This window comes from Physeter macrocephalus, chromosome 10, assembly GCF_002837175.3.
Source record: "Physeter macrocephalus isolate SW-GA chromosome 10, ASM283717v5, whole genome shotgun sequence".
Classification (NCBI taxonomy): Eukaryota; Metazoa; Chordata; class Mammalia; order Artiodactyla; family Physeteridae; genus Physeter; species Physeter macrocephalus.
In genome coordinates, this window is record NC_041223.1 from 13,400,309 (window position 1) to 13,412,393 (window position 12,085).

Below are 12,085 nucleotides of genomic sequence, written 5' to 3' on the forward strand. Positions count from 1 at the left end.
CAGGGACTGCTTCCACTGGGACCCCGCTGCTGCACCTGTTTTGTTCCTTAAAGACAGGATTCTAGTTTCAAACATTCGCCCGAAGCGCAGGGTGAAAGAACGCGGGCTGCGGGTGAACGTGAAGTTGAATGAGCCTGGGCGCGAGAGCCTCTCTCATCAAGGGAGGTTCCCAGGTCTCCAAGATGCCAGCGAAGCCGCGGACCCCCGGCGCCGGAGCCCGGAGCTGCAACCGAGCCCCTCCGCGCCGTGGGCGCCGAGCCGAGGCGAGCGCGCGTGGGCCTGGCGGCCCGGGAGGGGCGGGGGGGCGCTGTGACTCAAGCGGTCGCACGCCCAGGGAAGAAGCAGCACCTCCGGCCGAGCCGGGCGAGGGGCTGCGCCCGCCCGCGGGGCGCATGCGCGCTGCCGAGAGGCTCCCGCTCCCTCCCCGCCCACCTCGCCCTCCTCCCCCTCCCCCACCCCTCCCTCCTCGCCTCTCTCCCCTTCTCCTCGCCAGCGGGGTGCTGAAGTTGGGCGGATGGCAGCAAACCGGCTCCGCTAGAGGACCGAGCAGCTCAGCCTCGCGCCCCCGGACCCATCGGTGCGCTGCCCACACCTCCAGGCGACTGGGTAAGATGTTGCCTCTGGTACCGAGCGGTGCTAAGTAAATGACATCAAAATGTCTGCTTTGCACCGATGGATGAATTTTTTAAAGGTGGGGGGGGGGTGCGGAGGTGAAGGAAAGAGGGGGCGGAGAGTGCAACTGCCTGTGCCCGGGCGGGGCAGTCAGCCGGCGCGGGGGTCTCGGCGCTGCCCGCGGCGCCGCGGGAGGAAGCCCGGGCCGCGCCGCTGGTTTGGGAAGTTGGATCCCGCGTTGCAGCCTCTGCGCGGTCCGCTCGTCGCCCTCCGGCTGCTGCGGACCAGCTGGGCGAGTGTCCTGCCCGCCCAGGGAACCTTCTGTCGGGTCCCCGGCGGAGAGCTGGGCGCCTTGGGGATCCGGCAGCGAGGGCCGGGAGCGGCGGGAGACCCCGCGGGGCGCGAGGACCTGCCGATCGGGGTGGCTGTTTGTTAGAAAACCGAATGTGAAATTAACAGCGTCCAATCGACCGATCACCTCGGGGTGGTATTTTTTCTTTCTTCGCCTTTGGGAAAATGCAGGTGGTGAAGGTGTGAGCCAAAGGGGGTGCAAAAATGCATACCTTGAGCGTCGGTAAAATATCGGAGGTGTGTGGGTAGGGGGCGGAGGCCTCTTTTGTTCTTTCCCCTCCCTCTGGTCGGAGGGAAGGGAGTTCTAGTGTGCACGGCTTGAGGTAGGTTTCACAGCCTTCGAGGGGGCGAGGAGGTGGAACGCCTGCCAACCCCCTAGCCGCTGCCCGGGTGGGTGTATCCGAGGCTCTCTTGCTAGAGGTGATGATGATTCTTTTCATTATCGATAGAATTACAGTTTAACAGCAGCTTACCCGCCAGCCTTCCTCCTCCTCTCCCTCTTCTCGTGCTGCGGCAGAGGCTGGGTGCAGACACTCGGCCGTTTCCTCTACTCCCTACCTCCCTGTCTCTGTGAAAAATGTCGGAGGACTTGAGGATGGCGGAGAGACAGCCGCGGAGGGGAGGTGATCCTCGCGAGCGGGAGGCTGCTGGCAGGGCGTCCCGGGCAGCCCGCGCAGCCTCAGGAGTCGCTGGGCTCCTGGAGACAGAGCAAGGGTCGCCCGGCCAAAAAGATGCCAGCCGTGCGGGGACCCGCCCTGCGCCCCGGGACACCCACTCACCTGGGACAATCTCGGTCGCTCCGGCAAGACTGATCCTGGCTCCTGGCATAGTAGTTTTCCTAACCACTCTGACCCTTCGATAAACGTTTCCTTACTTAAAAGAGTCACTTGAAGGTTTGTCTAGAGAACTTTGCAATCTTCCCACAGTTGTTTCCTTTTCTTTTTAAAAATCCTTTTACAGCCAGACTATTTCCATCATGGGGTGGCTATCACAAACAATAGAGAGAAATCTTGTAGTTGGATTCCCATTTAGAATAAGCGTTTCTGAGACTGCCATCTGCATTTCCGGCGTTCATACATACTGGTTTTCCTGGTGATGAACCCTCTGAAAATCATTTAATTGGAAAAATGAGAAACAATTTTCACTCCTGTAATGAAAAAATAATGTTTTTCTCTTGGTTTCATAGCTGCTAGACATTATGTGTGTTTAATACTTTCGAAAGCCGTGAAACACTTTGGGTAAATTGTATTTGTTTCTAAAATCCTTTGTGGCAACAATAGCAGGTATCTATGAAATATACACTTTGCACTGATATCTAATGAAAAGGTGGTTTGTACTCATAAATTCAAATGAATGAGCAGTTTGACCTCCTCCAGTTAAGTTACTATTATTAAGCTCTTTCTTCTGTTAGCAGGAACTAAAACAGTAATTAGCACACTCATGGGAGAGGAGACTCATTCACTATTTTAATAATCTTAAAAACTATATTTAAAGAAATCATGGTAGAGTAGTTTATTTACAATTTTTAGAAATGAGAATACAAGTGTTTATTACTACAAAGGATTAGACGGTATCATTTATTAAATAAGATGAATCGCCATGGCAATGACACCTGATCTCAGAGCCGTGGGCACTCATCCTTCCTCCTGAATTTGTAGTCTGAAAGATTAAGAGAACTACCTAATTTACAGAACAAACAACATAAGGTGTCTGTTGTGGCAGATTCTACCCTTTTTGCTCTGGTTCCTCAGCTACTCCTTGGTGTTTAGTGGCCATGGAAGAGGATTAACAAGGAGGTTAATTTGCTCTTCCTGTTCATTAATAAGGCATCCATTTTCCTGCTCAAATAGATATCTCTCTGCTTTTAGGGATCTTCCTACAGGGTCCTAATTTATTTGAACTCATAATGTTGAAAGTCTAAGTCATTATCATTTCTATGGACTTTGTAAACATTTTAAAAATAATAATAATTTTAAAAAACAAAAGACAAAACATTCCTTAACATTTCTTACCACTAGGGACAGAAGCTTTGAAGAAAAGGAGACATGTACATATCCTCACCCACGTGACCTTATTATAACAGCCAAATCTAAAACTAAATTGATAAAAATTCTGGTTGACTCACAGACTAAAAAGTAAGAAAGCATTTACCTGTTAATTTACAGTTGTAGAGATAGTGGCCTTCATATTAGAAGCCCATTTGCTGAAAGGCAGGGGCTTTTCTGGAAAAGTGAAAGGTGGACATGGATAAGGAAATATGGAGCCAAGATGGATGGGAACCCATCCAATGGCATTTCTGCTGAGAATCCTTTTTCTGATAGTGCATCTCTGCTTACTTAACAAGGAAAATATTGCACCACCCAGAAGGGCAAATGCAAGAACCACTGTATACCCAGTGGATGAGAATAATTCTATGTGATGTTAAAAAGCATTTTATTTCATCTGATTACTACAGGTAGAGTATAAGCATGAATTCATTGTAGAGGCTTAAAACTGTATGACATTTCCAGGGGGTGTCCTGGATCCTCGGAAATATTATACATTATTATGGAAGGCTTAAAGAAATAAAAGTGTCCTTAGATGTAAGTAGCCAGGTCGTTTGATATTAGACTGATAGATACTCTCACCCTCACTATCTCTTCCCATCTCCACTTACCCCCCAAAGACTTACCTAATATCCAAAGAACTTCCTTTATACTGTTATTCCTGCTGTTGTGCCGATACCTAGCACAATATCTGGCAAAAGGCAAGTGTTAAGTAAGAACTTGTTCAGTGAATAAATTTTGCAGAATTGGCATGGTTCACAGAAGACTTCCAAGACTTTTACATTTTTTTTTTAGAAGAGTGCTCATATTCATTACCAAATATACTAGTTTGAGATTCTAAAGATCATGTTCATGGTCCTACATCTTTGGAGGAAACCATTTTTAGAATTGTCACTTTGTCAATATGCATGTTCTTCCTATAATATTTCTATTGTTGATCTGTTTCCAAACAAAGTTTAAATTACCTGTGGGCAGGCATGGACATGATGAACACGAGCTTTGGGTCAAGTGGACCTTAGCTTTTGTCCTGGCTCCTCCATTTAATAGCTCTGTCGCCATGGTCAAGTTACGTACCAGCTCTGAGCCTCAGTTTCTTCAGATATAACAGCAGGGATAAAGACCCACTTCCTAAGATGTTTGCAAGCATAAATGTGGTGCAACGTGTATAAAGTGCTGAACATGTGTCTCGCATGTTTCCCAATATCTAAAGAACCGCTATTGAACATATGCGGAAATTTACCACAGTTTCGTTTCCTATGAATAAATGGGACATTTTTAAAAGAATTAGAATCATATTGTAGAGCTTCATACTTGCTTTTTTAAACAACTGACATTACTTTGTTGACGTTTCCCAAGAAATTGGAATTGGTATTTTTAATATAATTTAGTGACTGCAAAATAATTCATCTTATGGCTGTCAATTTATTTGGCTATTCTTTCTTTTTTGAATGTGACATTATTTACAATATTTTACTGTTTTAACGGATGTGCCTCCTAAGGTGTAGGCTTTGTCTGCATATCTATGGCATTTTTTCCTTTAGGCTTGATACTTAGAACATCTAGTTCTCACCAACAAAATATCATCTTTTAAAAACTCTTTGCTAAATCTAAATGCCCATGGACAGATGAATGGATAAAGAAGATATGGTACATATATATATAATGGAAGATTACTCAGCCATAAAAAGAAATGAAATTGGGTCATTTATAGAGACGTGGATGGACCTAGAGTCTGTCATGCAGCATGAAGTAAGTCAGAAAGAGAAAAACAAATATCGTATATTAACACATATATGTGGAATGTAGAAAGATGAACCTATCTGCAGGGAAGGAATAGATACACAGACATAGAGAACAGACATGTGGACATGGAGGGGGAAGGGGAGTGTGGGATAAATTGGGAGATTAGGTTTGACATAAATACACTACCATGTGTAAAATAGATAGCTAGTGGGAACCTGTGGTATAGCACGGAGAGATCAGCTCAGTGCTCTGCAATGACCTAGAGGGGTGGGATGGGGGGGAAGGGAGGGAGGTCCAAGAGGGAGAGGATATGGGTATACATATAGCTGATTCACTTCATTGTACAGCAGAAACTAACCCAACATTGTAAAGCAATTATACGCCAATAAAAAATAAATAAAAATAAAAAATTGTGCTAACCTGATAGGTGAAAATGATACTTTTCAAACTTTTAATTCTTTGGTTACTAAGAATGCTGATAACTTTTTTGACATGCTTATAGCCATTTTTTTTTTGTCTCGAAGATCGCTTGTTCAAGTCTTCTGCCCATTTGTCCATTGTATTCTGAATGATTTTATTATTTGAGTGCTAATGTTAATTTTGAAAGACAAGGCAAAAGCAAAGAAAGGAGATGCTTAGTGACAAAGAAGACACGTGGCAAAGACTACAGAGATCCTTGTGGTTGCCTGGCCCTAGCTCAAATGGAGTGGCACGAACATCACCAAAGGCTGGAGACGGATCAGCCCCAGCATTAGGGCTGCTATGTTGTCCATAACATACTGCCACCCGCCACCATGCTGGGGCCTTCCAAAGCGCACAGTTCCTTTTACTAGTTGAGGTCTGTCATTTTTCTGTTTGGGAACTATGCACACACACTCACGCCTTACGAACAAGAAGCAGGTACATCACATGACAAGTTCTCAGATTTTCATTGTTTCTTCCAGTTGCCAATGTTACAGGACAACTTTTGAGTTTTCCTGAGATAAATGAGATTAAAAGGAAATATGGGAGTAGATGGAGGTCCTCTAGAGCATTACTTGAAGTTTCTCATCAGAATGAAATCAATTAAGCTTCATTATAAGGCCATGTCGTATTAGAATCCTGTCTTATCTCATTTTTAAACTGGAGGTGAAACTTAAATATTTGAAAGTTGAGACTAATCTAGTACCTTAATGAGCTCTGTATCTGTAGTGTTTCACACGATTCAGTGCTCTGATAAGTTCCCGGTTTTGAATTTTTAAATTCTGTGGCTATTGACACATTTGGTTTCAAAAGCTTAAATATTTAGCTTAGAAAATCTATAAAGTCCCTTAGATATTAAACTACCTAGAAAGTGTAAAATTTTATAATTATTGCTGGTTCCAGTTTATCAAATATAGTAAAGCCTCAGTAATTCAGAATCAGTGAACCTGGAATCTATAATGAACAGGAGGCCCCTGTAGGAGGAGCAGTGAGCTCTGGTGGAACACAAAAGCTCGTTTCAAATAGAACTGGATTTGAGTTCTTGCTCTACTGTTTTCTAGATGTGCAGGCTTTTTCATTGAATTATATAAATGCTTTACACTTGAAATTCTAGAATGAGTAATAAACATCTAAGATCTCTCTGAATTCCTTAAACTTTGTATTTGAGATTTTTCAAAAAAATCTCTGTTTCAATAAATATAACTTTATTATAGACAATGAATGTGGTTCACAAAGCAAATATTTACTTCCTTGGATTAGGTCACAGCCTTTGGCCTTTTCACAGTACTTCTGATTGGCTATTGAAATACAAAGGTTTTAATTCAAGAGCCATGGCATTAAAAGAAAACAGACAAAACCCAGGGGAAATTATGACATAAATGAAACGAGCAGGTAAGTGTTTATTTCATTTCTTTAATTATCTCGGGTCTTCCCAATGGCATCGTGAATTAAATCCAGTGAGAACCTTTTGTGAAAGTTGACAACACTGTCTGTATCTCTAGTATCAATAAACGGTAGGGGCTTGTTTTTTTGGTATATCATGACAGGCTATCTAATCTAGAGATTTTAAGAGTCCATTTTGGTTCTAGGAAAACTACCCCATGTCTCCACCCTGTTTCTCTCAACCCTTCTACTTTTTTTCAGGCTTCAATTAATCAAAATCAACAAATATTTGAAAGACTGCTATAAGAAAAGTAGCAACCTATGCGATTTAATTTAGAGGGTGTGAAAAAGCATATGGAAAATTGCCCTTGAAAGAAAAAGACTTTAGAAGCAGCTTATGCAATTTGGTAGAAAGAGTGCAAATTTTGGATTCAAATAACCAGAGATTTAGCCTTAACTTTGTTGAGCCTTAGTGTCATTATCTGTAAATTGAAGACTGATTGTACATACCTTAAAAATGTTGAGGGAGTAAGTGAAATTATGTCCGTAATTTGTCATGTGTTGACAGTCACTATGCAACTGTTATATACTGTACTAGAATTAAATAATGAAAAATAAACCCAAGAATAATTAAAATAATAAATAAAATAATTAAAATAAACCCAAGAATCATCCTGTAGATAAGTGCTTGAAGGGATTTTCACTTCTTACCAATATTTGTCTTAACTAATGGGTCCTTATTAATGTTGAGGCTGCTCTCCATGCGTGTGCTGTGTAATGCTTTCCTGACCAACTTGTTTAACCAAGCTGTTAAGTGAACATTCATTCATTCATAAAATTCTTGAGCACCTACTATGTGCCAGGCTCTGCGATATGATTTTGGATGCAAAAAAATGATTAAACGTGGCCCCTTTCCACAAGTTCACATAGAAGCTTCTTCGACTTCGTATTATTTTGCTTTCATCAGGTGAGCACTGGTCATTCTAAGTTTACAAGTCATAACTAGATACGACATGGAAGTAATGAGCAAGGATCTCCTTCGGATTTAGGAATTTTAGGCTCGTTGACCTCAAAGTGTAGAAATCTCTGCTCCTTCTACACTTTGAGGTCAGTGAGCCTAAAAGCTGCTAAGCAGAGGCTCAGATAAAGGGAAGGGAGAGCAGGAAGTGGCCCTGCTCGTGGATGATTTACCATCTACCACCATGTCCAAACAACAGAAGACTCGAGGCTCAGCCCTCTTTGTGAACCCTCCTCAACTCCCAATTCTTCTCCCTCATTAAAGTGAACAAATTGTCTGCATATATGTGTACTATGGCTTTTTCCCCCTCACTTAAAGGCTACCCTGGGTAATCATCATCATATAATTTCAGGTATGTTAAAATGTTGGGTGAGGGGGTGAGCAAAGGGAGATAAAGTGCTAGCCCCACCCTTCCTAAGGATCTGCATTTCCCATACAATAAAAATATTATCATCTTTTATCCCGATATTATTGCAGTTCTTTCACTGATAACAATCTTTTTGTAATATAGTAAGTTGACCAGAAATCCAGAATAATCTTTTCAGGTATGAAAAAAAAAAACACATTTGATTTTGAAGAAAACCATCTTCAGCACCTACTTGTTGAAATCACTAGAGTGGTCTCGGAATCTAGCAACTGGATTTATCCTGATCTAGGAGGATTTGATACCATTTATAAAGTCAAGGTAAAGACTTCCAAGTCCTTCCTAGCAAAATGTTGTGAACATACAGTTAAATTGCCTGTATATGGTGATGAAAGATATTGACATTATGAATGAATTAACTTGAAAGTAAGCTAAACCCTCATTTCAGCCACCAAATTTAACTCGCTAATCATTAAACCTTTAATTGGGCTGTTAATAAGTAACTATATTTGCTAATTTGGGGTTTCAGCCTATTTCTTTCTCAATTTATTTCACTCAGCACCACCATACAGCATTTTGCTGGTGACCTATGAGTTTAGCATGGTCAAGACTCACTAGATAAAAGCGCAGGAAAAAAAGAGTATCTTTTTTGAAGGCACTAAGGCATGGTTAGGCTATAAAGCAATATAATAACCAATATAATTTATAAACTGTTATGGCTAACTGAATGCTGCATTTTGAATTAGAGTATTAAATACTTTAATGTAAACTAGAGTACTAAATACTCCTGTGTGAATTGAAATATAAAATTTTTCCTTCCCTACTGTACTAGCAGCAGCAATAGTAGTAGTAGTAGTAGTAGTAGTAGTAGTAGAGATATTTCTACAGAGATAAATTGAAGAGGAAGGAGTATAAATGCTTTTTGTACATCAAATACTTTACAGAAAAATAGGTGTTTATGTTATTTTATATAATTTTTAGGAGAGTCACACAATTTTGTGCCTGAAATTTAAAACATATCAAGAACTCAAATGTTAAATCTGTCAGGGAAAAACACGAAAACAAAAACAACCCTGCTGTTTTATTTCATTCTGCTGGTCAAGAATAAACTGGCCTACTGTTCCTATATTAATTCACTTGCTTCTCAGAATAATCCTATGAAATAGGTTCTGTCATGTTGGTCTGTCTCTCCGCATTTTATAAACAAGGAAACTGAAGCAAAGAAAAGTTAAATAACTTGCCCAGAATTAGTCGCTATTAAGTGGCAGCCTGTGTCTTTAACTTCATTTCTGCGGATTCTAAGACTTGATCCTCAAGACCAGGGGTTGGCGAATCACAGCCAATGGGCAAACATCTGGCCCACTGCCTATTTTTGTTAATAAAGTTTTACTGGAACAGACACACACACACACACATACACACACACAAAAGAATAAACTGGCCTGATTGTCATATCTCTGCTAGTTTATGAGTAAATGATGTTGGCAATTTTGATTCAAGCTATTAGAGCCCATGTTTTCTTCATCAGCTCATGTCCAGTAATCTGAATTTTTGCTGTTGAAGAAATATTTCAGACTAAATTACTTTTAGTAAATCCAGTGTTTAATGACCCACCTATATTTATATAAATGATGGATTTAGTTGAAGGATATATTTATGTATAATTTTTAATGCTGAAAACCAAGGGCTAGAGAAATCCTTGTATGCTGGAATTGTTGCCAAAATTTAATATTTTGAAAAGACGTTTTATGTGTCAATGTTTGAGAATATGTGTGTGTTTTCCCTTTTTGTTTATGGGTTGAGAGCAGGAAATAACTGACCTGATGCCTGTGCAATCATAGCCAAACGCTGGGGAGGGGATGATACATACTTGAGAATCCAAGGGGAGACACCAGTCATGTAAGAAAGAAAGTCAAGTAAAAAGCAGGAAGGCTGGGCTCAGACAACGAGACTGTTAGCTAAAAACTTATTACGTCTTAAGGTATAATATCATTCAGTACATTATTATGTAACTCTGCTGTATTATGTAACCACCTCCAGTTTCATAAATTCATGTGACCTAATCTTAAGAAGGTAATTTTTTCCATTAATTCAGTAATTTCATTGACTGAACATCTGAGTAATACAGGTGGTGTTTCGTGAGGTAGAATTTCATTAAATAAATGTTAATTCCAGGAAGGAAAAAATGTACAGCGCTTTTCTTGACCTGACATAGGTTATGTTGAATAGTTACAAAATTCTTGTGGGTGATACCCAAATTCAACCACATTGATAAAAAAATCTGCTCCAAATTTTCTATTTAAATGTAACTACTCCTAAATCTGTCTTATATAAAATTAACTTTATTTTTGTGACCTAAAGGGATCTTTACACTTTGCTTTATAATACCTGCAATGAATAAATGCACATGTGAAGCTTCGTCTTACTGAGCAGTGGGCAGTACAATGAGTTAATGTCTAAACTATTTATTAAGAGTTCGGGGGATGGGCTTCCCTGGTGGCACAGTGGTTGCGCGTCCGCCTGCCGATGCAGGGGAACCGGGTTCGCGCCCCGGTTCTGGGAGGATCCCACGTGCCGCGGAGCGGCTGGGCCCGTGAGCCATGGCCGCTGGGCCTGCGCGTCCGGAGCCTGTGCTCCAACAGAGGGAGGCCCGCATACCACAAAAAAAAAAAAAAAAAAAAAAAAAAAAAGACTTCGGGGAAGTGACAAGTGTGCTTGAAGGAGATGTGGATTTATGGCTTAGCAGGAACACTGAAAATACTTATTTAGTGAAGCTGCTTATTACAGCCAAAATCAGCGTTGGCACTGAGTGTACTGGCCTCTGACCACTAGCCCCAGAAAAGTCCCAGTCTGGTTAGATCTCAGGAAAAAAGAAGGAGGTCATGTGCTTGAAAGTAGAGCTCACAATCTAAAAAATTAAATTATGAACAGGCAGAAATGATGGAAAGAGAGAGTGATCTTCTGGTGCGCCTATAAATATGCCTGCATGGGTCTGATTTTCCAAGTGTTTGCATTCGATTCACAACTTGCCTTCACGTTCAGCGACTTATTCCTTTCACCCTTTTTGTTTCCTCCCTTCTTATTCACAATTAATGCAACTAACGAGAGCCTTACTCTGGAATTGGGAATAGTATAATTAAATAAATCATAGCCAAGGCTAAAGGTAACTAAAGACTAGTTGAAGAAAGAAAATATGTATGTAAGTTGGGATTCCTGTTATATTCTAGGAGCGAAATAAAATGCTGTGAGGAACTTTAGATTCATTTTAGATGGCCAGACCAGGATCTGGCAAAAGTTTTTTTGAGGTGGTACTATTTTCTCAAACTATTGAAAGTCGGAAATTTTTTTTTCTTAACATCTTTATTGGAGTATAATTGCTTTACAATGGTGTGTTAGTTTCTGCTGTATAACAAAGTGAATTAGCTATACGTATTGAATATATGTGCCACATCTTCTTTATCCATTCATCTGCTGATGGACACTTAGGTTGGGAAAGATGGAAGTCTGACAGGCAAAGAATGGCCTTCCAGGCTCAAAGATAATGTAAAGGAAAAAAAGCACAGGACTAGGAAAAGTTGAAAAATACTTTGTGGCACAGTTTTCCAAAAATATATAGTACACGCAGGAAATCACAGGATCAAGCCAAGAAGGAGACAGATACTGGCAGGTGTCAATATCCAAGTGAAAAGCTAGCACTGTCCTTGACAGACCCAGAGCGCCATGAGCACCATATGAGTAGGGGATGAGAGGGTGAGGACTGTGCCTGTCAGGTCTGGGCAGTGGGGAGGAGAAAGGCAGCAGGAGGACGGGTTCAGCTGTCCAGGTGAGCGAAGATGAGGCCTGAACGGGGAAACGGCCAAGGGCCAGCCCAAGGCGGTAGGAAGATGATGCCATGTAGTCACGTTCCACGCAGAGCCTTCAGGATTTGGTCACCAGTGAGATTCAGAAGATGTGAAAAGACCCTTAAAGCTGATATAGAAGATCTGAGCCTGTGTATCTAGGTAATACAGATGCCATTAAGACCTGGAGAACCAAACTGAGGAATAGGTTAGGGAGGAAATAAGCTGAGTTCAACTTGGGGAAGGGTTTGCCACACCCATCAGAGTT

The 12,085-nt window shown here is 41.4% G+C and overlaps 1 protein-coding gene across 1 annotated transcript in view; it reads left to right on the forward strand.

The window, feature by feature from the left end:
* Window positions 1–502: 502 nt before the first annotated feature.
* The window catches only part of RGS17 (regulator of G protein signaling 17), a 105,437-nt gene continuing 93,854 nt past the window's right edge, over window positions 503–12,085 (forward strand). The window contains exon 1 of the mRNA XM_007113348.1: window positions 503–606. The gene's annotated coding sequence lies outside the window, so the exon portion shown is untranslated. The remainder of the gene's footprint in view (window positions 607–12,085) is intronic.